At 44.0% G+C, this 8838-nt stretch overlaps 1 long non-coding RNA gene across 2 annotated transcripts; it reads right to left on the minus strand.

Moving 5' to 3' along the window:
- Positions 1–4967: 4967 nt before the first annotated feature.
- LOC123165293 (uncharacterized) lies at positions 4968–8220 on the minus strand. Of its 2 annotated transcripts, XR_006482923.1 has the most exons (5): positions 7697–8220; positions 7447–7579; positions 6749–6901; positions 6421–6657; positions 4968–5052 (listed from the first exon to the last, which is right to left on the minus strand). It is a non-coding gene; the product is annotated as an uncharacterized lncRNA (long non-coding RNA). The 2 variants fall into 2 exon arrangements; XR_006482922.1 differs by having other exon boundaries at positions 7447–8220.
- Positions 8221–8838: the final 618 nt, after the last annotated feature.

The following is an 8838-nucleotide window of genomic DNA, read 5'->3' on the forward strand; positions in this document are numbered from 1 at the left end:
CCATGTCGGGCACGCGCATTCAATGCAGGGAACTGTTGAGTGGGGACTATAGCTCCCTTCTGGTGTAGGCTTCTCTTGTTGGAGCAACTGCGGTGAGTCGGAAGACGGTGTGGCTGAAGATGCAGATAACGCGTAATGTTAAGAACGACACATCTCTTTGATCTGAAGAAATACACTAAGAGATCAACAGCAAGGTACGTGAGTGGTCACACGTCTGTTGACTGAGACTAAATTGGGGTCACACGATTTTATTTTATTTTGGTACTGTCCGATCTACGCCGGATGGCTTGATGGCCGTCTTGTGCCTCCCGGCTGACACTGTTAGGAATCTTCCCCGAAGAGCCAGCGACCAACGGCAGAGCAGCTTGCCTCCGCCATCCGTGGCCCGGCCAAAACCCCGCTCCCCGCCCCACCGCACAGCCTGGTTGCGCCGCCCCCGGGCCAATCCACAAAGACTCCCAGTCATCCAGATCCGGCGGCGGCACTACCTTGAACCCACGCAACTCTAAGATAGCCATCTAAGCGCTGCTACCGCGGCGAACTTGCGGCTCCGCACCCTTACATTAGACACCAGCCAACCGGCAGCCTAGGAGCTCCGCCGCCTCGAGGGGTGCTGCTTGCCATTGGGAATCGATTGGCCCAGAATAAAAATTCAGACAACTGATGCCTAAATAAAGTGATTTGAGATGAGGGTGCGACCTATCTGGTGGCATGGTGAAGTAGGCAGGTCTAGCTGCCGAGTCGGTGAGGCCGGCGCGGTTGCGGTGGCCACCGGCGACAGGGAAACAACGATGTCGCGACGGTCGACGGCTACGGGGAAGCAGCGCCGGGACTCTGGACGGATCCGAAGTTGGAGCCGCTCCGGCGGCATGAACAACGGCGGGGTGAATCGGCTCCGGTATGGTTCACGCGGCCGTCGTCGAGGCAGCTCCAGCAGCACGGAGTAAGAGGCACACGACCCAGTGCACGACGGCAAATGGACATCGTCTCTGGCATTAGGGAGGAGGGCGGCTGTGAAATTGGTGCGGTGGGGGGCACCATGGAGGAGGGGCCGAGGTTTCGCGGCTCGGGAGAAGGGAGCTTCCGGGGAGAAGGTGATTTGGCGCCCAGGAGGTATGAATGGGGGGGGGGGAATTGGGATACAGACGCATTTGTCTGAAATGTGAGGGGGAGTTACAGTTCTACCCCTGCCTTTAGGCTTCTCGGCTTGGGTCTGTGTACTGAGGGTCGGGGATAGTAGAGTAACTTTTCTTCTCCCCAAATAGTGGGCGGGAGCGATTTCGGGCGATTTCGGGCGTGTTTTGAAATATAGTGAGCGCGAGCGATTTCGGGCGAGGAGAGCGTGTTTTGAAATAGTGGGCGCGACCTATTTCGGGCAAGGAGAGCGTGTTTTGCCGACCATGGTTTATGAATTATTCCGCACATGTCATTTCGGCCGAGGAGAAGGCGCGCTTGGATGAAGTTACGAACCTACCCTCGATGCACAACGGGCCAATTAATGCGTCTCCCACACAGGACGGTAATTTCGTGTCTCCCATTTATTTGCTCGGGCGAATTCCACCGAGCAGAGGATGTTTAACGGTTCGTTCAAAATTTGGGAGAACGAGCATCCACGTCTACCTTACCAAGTCGATTCGAATCAAATTTAGAAATATTAGCTTGCCACTTCTTTTTTAGATGGAGAGATGATGCTCGGGAGTAATGTGTTTTTTACATGCTCGTTGCTAGCGATTTACTATATGACAAATAGTTGACCCACTCAAAAACGGGAATCAAACCCAAAATGAAATATCTCGATTCAATGAAATAGCTCGTTCACCAGGTCAAAATAGTGAACTAAATCCAAAATTGAACACCTCAATCGAATAGCATGTTGTACAGTATTATAGTACTCCATGAACATGTTGAAAGTCAAATTAATGAACTTGTTTGATATACGCATATATCCGTTCATGTGTGGATTGCAGACAACATGTTCTCCAATTTAAATATTTGAATGCAAGTTTATATCGAAACATGGTTTATATCAGTCTTTGATGCATAAAACACGACCTCCCCCTCTCCCGGACTCCCGCTCTCTCTCTCTCTCTCTCTCTCTCTCTCTCTCTCTCTCTCTCTCTCTCGCTCTCGCCGACAATCTTCAATTCTGTCGCACGCATCCAACACACAAACCTTGTTGGTCCTCTCTCTTTCTCTCCATCTCTCTCTCTTTGTGTGTGTGCGTCGGGGGGGGGGGGTCTTTCTAGTTCGCATGCATATATACTCCATCTATAGGTCTCTCTCGCACACTATGTATGATTCTCTAGTCCAAGCTAGATATCTTGGGTGCACTCATCGTACGCACACAAATTCCTTGGCTCGTTGCCCGTAACTCTCTCACGCACCACTCTGTCGTCTTGGAGCTCTTCCCCCCTCTCTCAAACTCTCCATCTACCTGGGTCACACATACACATGCATATCTCACTCGCACTCGATAGGCCCATCTAAAACTCTATCCCTCTCCCTCGTTCTCTCTCCATCTCACACACACACACACGCACACACACACAATCTCATGCCTAGCTAGCCAAGTATGATGGTCTCTCACTCAATTGTAGGCACACGCAGTCCCCCTATATGTATATGACTAGCTAATCTTAGTCTCCATCACAAACATGTGCATGGTCTATCTCGATTTCTCTCGGGGCATCTTTCTATCGCGCACGCACCTCCCTTGATCTCCCACCCATATAGTGCCCTCACGATCTCGAGGGGGTCTCTCTATCACAAACACACCCTCTCGCCCTCCCCATGCATCCATGTTCTCCATGTGTCCCTCTCGAGCTTTGTTCCTTGTTGGCCAGACCTCTACTGGACATGTGCTATAGGGGTGTCTCTCTCCATTGCAAACAATCACACACTAGCTATCTTCGTGTATCTCCTCGCCTCGCTTTTCTATCTCGAAGATGCATGCGTGATATGTTCGCCTAAGAAACGAAAAAACACACACACTCTCTCTAATTTATCGTTTGTTGTCACTTTCTCTTTCACACACATACTCTTTTTGCACACTTACTCATTCTCCTTCACACGCACTTGATCCCTCTCGACTTAGGCACTCTCCTCGGTCCATAGCATATTGATTTATTGAAAAGTCAAACATCACAAAGTTTGACCATGTACGTGGAGAAAAACAATTACATCTGGAACGGCAAACATATACCATTAGATTCACCATGAGATGTAGTTTCGTATGATGTATCTTTGGTATTGAAGATATAAATAACATTTGTGTAAACCTGATGAAAGTTTCCAAAGTTTGACTTCTAAAAAAATTACATGCACTGCATTATCGAGCGGATGGAATATCTCTTCCCCCTCTCAGCTATCTGACGCACCACTCAGCCTTATCGGGGCTCCTCAATCTCTCTCAAACTTTATATCTCCCTGGTTCACACATACACATGTCTCGCTCGCGCTATACATATAGACCCATCCAACACTCTCCGCCCTTGTTCTCTCTCTATGTGACACGCACCCCCCCTAATAAGTACCATAATCCCTCACTCCATCATAGGCGCAAGCACTCCCCCCCTAAGTATTACTAGTAGAATGCCCGTGCGTTGCTACGGGCAAATGATTGAAAATAAATTAAGAAGGCACCTATACGTTAGATACTTGACAAAACTTCACTTCTCTTTTTGGCAATAAAAACAATATCCAACGATTAGGAACATGCTACCACCTATTCATTTTCTCCCTCCTTTCCCATAATGGTTACTCCTCCTCCATCATGCCCTACCCAAGCCTAATTTCCATCCTCCATCCCCGCAACCCTAGGAACATGCTACCACCTATTCATTTTCTCCCACCTTTCCCAAACAGTTACTCCTCCTTCATCGTGCCCTACCCAAGCCTAATTTCCTTCCTCCATCCCCGCAACCCGCGGCTATCACCTCCCCGCTCCCCTCGACCTCCCACCACCGCCATGTGGGTTGCCGCCTCGGCCATCCTCAATGAACAACTTTGATGTCACCCCTCCCCCACCCGCACGCCCATGCACCTTCACTGGTTAAGTTTCAGACTCGCTCCTGCTTGTACATGGCTCGGCCTCGCTGTGGTTGGCTCTCCTCATGTCATCCCCGTCTTCGGCCTCGTGCAAAGCAAAAAGTCAGTGACACGGCAACAAAAATTCAGACACATTGAGATTTAGCAAAACCGATAAAATCAAAGAAGTGGGCGATACTTGATTCATACACATACTTCACAACGCAAATTTATCATACATTAATCATATGTCAACAACTCATTCAAACAATCAATGAACAATTATTTGATATCACAATGATATAATTCCCGCTTCACCTGAAGGTCCAAAAGTACAGTCTTCTCTACCGCTTTCTTTACAAAATCAATTATATTCAATGTTCCTAGAAAAAATGGAAGTGATTACACAAACCTATCGGTTACTCATGTTTGCATGCCTTGTCCTCTTTACCGCGAGAGTACTCCACCAAACATCGAGCTTCACAATAACCCCAATTATCATCCTCATTGAGTTTATCATCTTCCTCGACAACAATTGTGTAGATCTTCAAGTGCCAGACTTTAAAAATGACAATGAACCTGAGCATTGATGGAAAGGTAACAATTTTACACGATCACACTCTAGCCTTGGGCCACAACTTCACTTTCTTCCCATGCCACCTTCCTTGGTGTCTCCCTCCTTTCTCCCAGCTTTGTCACCTCCCTCCATCCTTCCTGATCCTCCCTTCTTTCACCTCCCTGTGTTGCATGTCCACCACTCTTGCAGCTCTACTGGCACAATCAGCAAAAGACATGTCTTGAACTTGATTCCAACAAAAAAAAATCTGTTGGGTTGAATAAAAAATTAAACATTATTTTTACCCTATATTTGAACAGGAAGAAAAGGAAGTAGATTCAATTCACACATATGAGTGGGGGTTGCAACTGCACACAGTACCTATGCAAATGCCTAATGTGAACAACTATCATTGTTCAAACACACTTATCAGTTACTCTTTGTACCTTTGCATTTACTCCTCAATCACCCTGCAACAAGACATGACATCATCTTCATTCACCTCACGTTAATATTTAGGTCAGAAAACATGAAGAACTTGAGACTTGGGAGTTGATGGAATCCATTGTCTTGCTCTACAAACTTTATTATTTCACCATATTTTCTTCTACATGTGCTCTTTCAAGAAGGCACATGAAATAAGAGCCGCAACGGATGATATAATGCCAGCTCTCGAAATAGTTTACCAAAATAGGTGTAATGCCAGCTCACGAAATTGTTTACCAAAACAATTCAAGTTCACTATCGTAAATAAATACAGTGAATTTCTTCTCATTTTGAATCATCTACTTCACTTCATCAGCAACTTGCTTTGCAGCCCGATCTAAAGAAAAGAAGAACTGAGCTCTCCAGCATATGTGCAATCTCTGGGACTTAAAAGTTTCAAATAATAGATAACAAGGGCTTCTAAAAAAACCCAAATAAAAGGCACAGAAAATCATGAGAAATGGATTAGTAGCTAAAGGCCTCATCATCGCAAATTCATCATCCATATACGTACATCAAATTGTACAATACTTGATGGTTGTCAATGGGAAAATAGTTCATCATTTTTGGATAAGTATCTGGTCATTTGATTTGTACCTATTTCATAGGAGTTGATCATAAATGCCAAACTACCATCTGTTGTCATTTGTTGTGTTACTATTTCAGAGTTGATCATATAAACAGTTGTTGGACGCCTATTTTTTAAAGGATCCACTGTAGTCATACAACAGATTATTGTTAGCTTGTGATTCACCAGATCAAAACCACAAGGTCAAGCTAAGTAAGCTCCTTGAAGACCCAACATGAACAGGGGGTTCAGGATTGTGACACCTACTTTGTCCCTATGTAAGAAGTGAACCTATAAAATAGAGTTCACGAATTAACCTATGAAGATGAACAATCCTGAAATTTGATTATATGAACATTTATTTCTGAAACTCGATTGATGTCCATTGTGTTGCCTCCCTCTCTTCATATCTGACGCATGCTGATCAACTTCCAATCGGCATACATTACTTGCACGTATCAACCAAAAGAGCAACGCACTACAGAGAACATGATGTATCAGGATTTTGTAAAACAACAGCCATTAATGTGTAGCAACAATAGATCTCCCTAGAACTACCCTAACCTTGCGTATGCATGCATCCTGTTGATCTGTAATCACCTAGCTAAAATAAAAATCTAATCATTAGGGTCCAATCTAAAACCCAACAGGGAACATAACAATTGCAAACAAAAGTCATTAGGACTTTAGGAGTCCATAGCTGTGAAATACAGGTTAGCGCAACTACATAGAGGAGTCGGGGCCTCTGCGTTGGCTCCTAGCTATAGCAGTATATGCGACTTACCTTGCCTGGCTATGTATGTTTGTACTTTCAGTTGCGCGTGACGAAGATCCTCGTGCCAAGTGCATGGCCATATGGCCCATATCTTCTTTTGACTTGACCTTAGCCTCCATCACGCTAGCAAGTGTAATGCTTCCATTTGCAGTTTTGTCGAATCTGAATAGGCACTCTAGCAGGCGCTGCCACTTTTGCAACAGACCCATGATCATCAAGTAAATCAAATACTTCCTCCTTGAATATCTGATGCGAACAGCAACACAAACAAAATGGTAATAAGAAAAATATATATTCCAATTATTTAAGTAAAGATAACTGCTACCGGCTAGTGTACCTCGATGAAGGATACCCTAATTAAGAACTCTGTCTGACGGTTCATCGCATCAGATTTCCTGAATATCGTCTCCATGAGAGGTGCAATTATTCCTCCACGATCAGCTTCACCAGTATAATTGGTACCCGTCGTATATGTCTTTCCGGATCCAGTCTAAATATTGTACGAGAAAAAGCCAAGTTAGAAGTTAAACATCCAAGAACTAATATTACTCTTAACACTATAACTATTCGTTGTTACCTTGCTACTATCTATGTTCTAAGCTGAGATCTGGACATTAGAGATCCCATAACTAAACAAGCCATAATATGTTGTTTGAATTATTGGAAGCAAAGTGGTAAAAGAAATGATGTGAAAAAGTTGACGGTGCAAACTCATATGATTAAGCCATTCCTAAAAAGAAAGTTGACAGATGTCATGATTATTTTCTCGAGAATACAGACACCTTTGGTTTCGTTTCTATGAAAGGGAGCCAGGGTAGCTCCCCTTTGATTGAAAAAAAAGAATACAGAGACCTGATTTCATGGACCACCCTCGGATGGCAACAAACCAGACAAATAAGCGAATGAATGAATCAACTTCCAGAACATATCATGTCGACCCAAATCTATCATGTTCCTACCCATCTGGCAGTTGAATTTGTAATCCTGGGAGCGCATGTTGCCAAGACCACCAGAGGCAACCAAAGAAAATCATACCTACGGCTCGCCCGGCATGACAGTGACGCAATCCGTGCAGCCGAGGAGGAGCTTCGGCGTGACCCTGTCGCTCAACGGCTGCGATGCCATATCCGAGCTCTCCATCGGATCCCTAAACAAGAATTCGCAGAACCTATAAAGAAAAGGTGCAAGACCCAAAGTATAAGCCAAGGAAACAAGAAATCTGGGCATTCCAAGCCGGAAATATGAGAAATCCGGACATTTGGGTGAAGTTTTGAATTCGCCTCACCTCAGCTCCAGCGCCGGTGAGCACCCACACCGCATGATTGGTAAGGCAAAAAAATTTGTTGCAAAATTTGACATCAATAAGAAAATGTCTACTCTTTCATTCAGAACTTGCACTTTATTTGAAAATCAACATGGTATAAGAAAAAACATGGTAAAGACAAAAACATATAGTAAACTTCATCCGATGGTCTATCACTATCTTTCGACGTCAGGTTTCTCATAATTTGTTGAATCCTTAGCACAACCTATACGAAACTGATGGAGGCCTCATCAAATTGATCATGATTAGTCCAAGATGAACGCAATCAAACCGCGATGGTAGCTCCTTCCTTTTTCGGTAAACTAACGATTTATGGAACATCAGAATAGTTGATAAATTTTTAGACACTCCCAATCACGAGTCCTTAATTCTGCGTCATCGTGATGCTACCTCCAGCGAATAATGTAGTACAAATTGATTCTTTAAGATATTATCAAACCCATGACATGCACTTGATACAGGACGGCACTCACTTGTTCTTAATAAAGTCCATGCCCCCTCTAATCGAGCCCGCACAGAGCAACCTTGACATGCTGGACTGGAGGTCTCTATACATGCGTATCCTTAGTTAACCGATGCCTCCCTATAATACGGGCACCAATTTAATAGAAACTTTTAGCTACAAAATTCTAAAATGCAATGGTGTGATGAGAGAAAACTTAAAAGCCTAACCTTGGATCAGCTAAATACTACACAAGTCAGTAAATTGCTTCCAGTACACAATCAGTAAATTAATACGTGCAACCAAAAAGATCTGATGTAATGGGATAAAACTATATAAATAACTTGGGATCAGCTAAATAGTCAAAATGTAGGATCCCAGAAATCCTAACAATACTATGAATTGGCAGTGGACTAACAGGAATGTAAGTGCAAACCTTTCTTTCTCTTTAAATTCTTGAGGTTGGTAAAATTTTGTTACAAGCGTTCAAGATTCAGTTCTAACATTTTGGGGTTGCTAATGCATTGCAAGTAATCAATGTTTAACTACAATGTTATCCAAAGTTCATGTGAGTTGAGTGATATCTCATTTAGTTTTATGTCATACAAATAACGTGCAATTTTGAAATTATGTTTGTTGGAGCCCACATGTTGCAATCCCA

The sequence above is a fragment of the Triticum aestivum genome, chromosome 1D (genome assembly GCF_018294505.1).
Source record: "Triticum aestivum cultivar Chinese Spring chromosome 1D, IWGSC CS RefSeq v2.1, whole genome shotgun sequence".
In the NCBI taxonomy this organism is placed as follows: Eukaryota; Viridiplantae; Streptophyta; class Magnoliopsida; order Poales; family Poaceae; genus Triticum; species Triticum aestivum.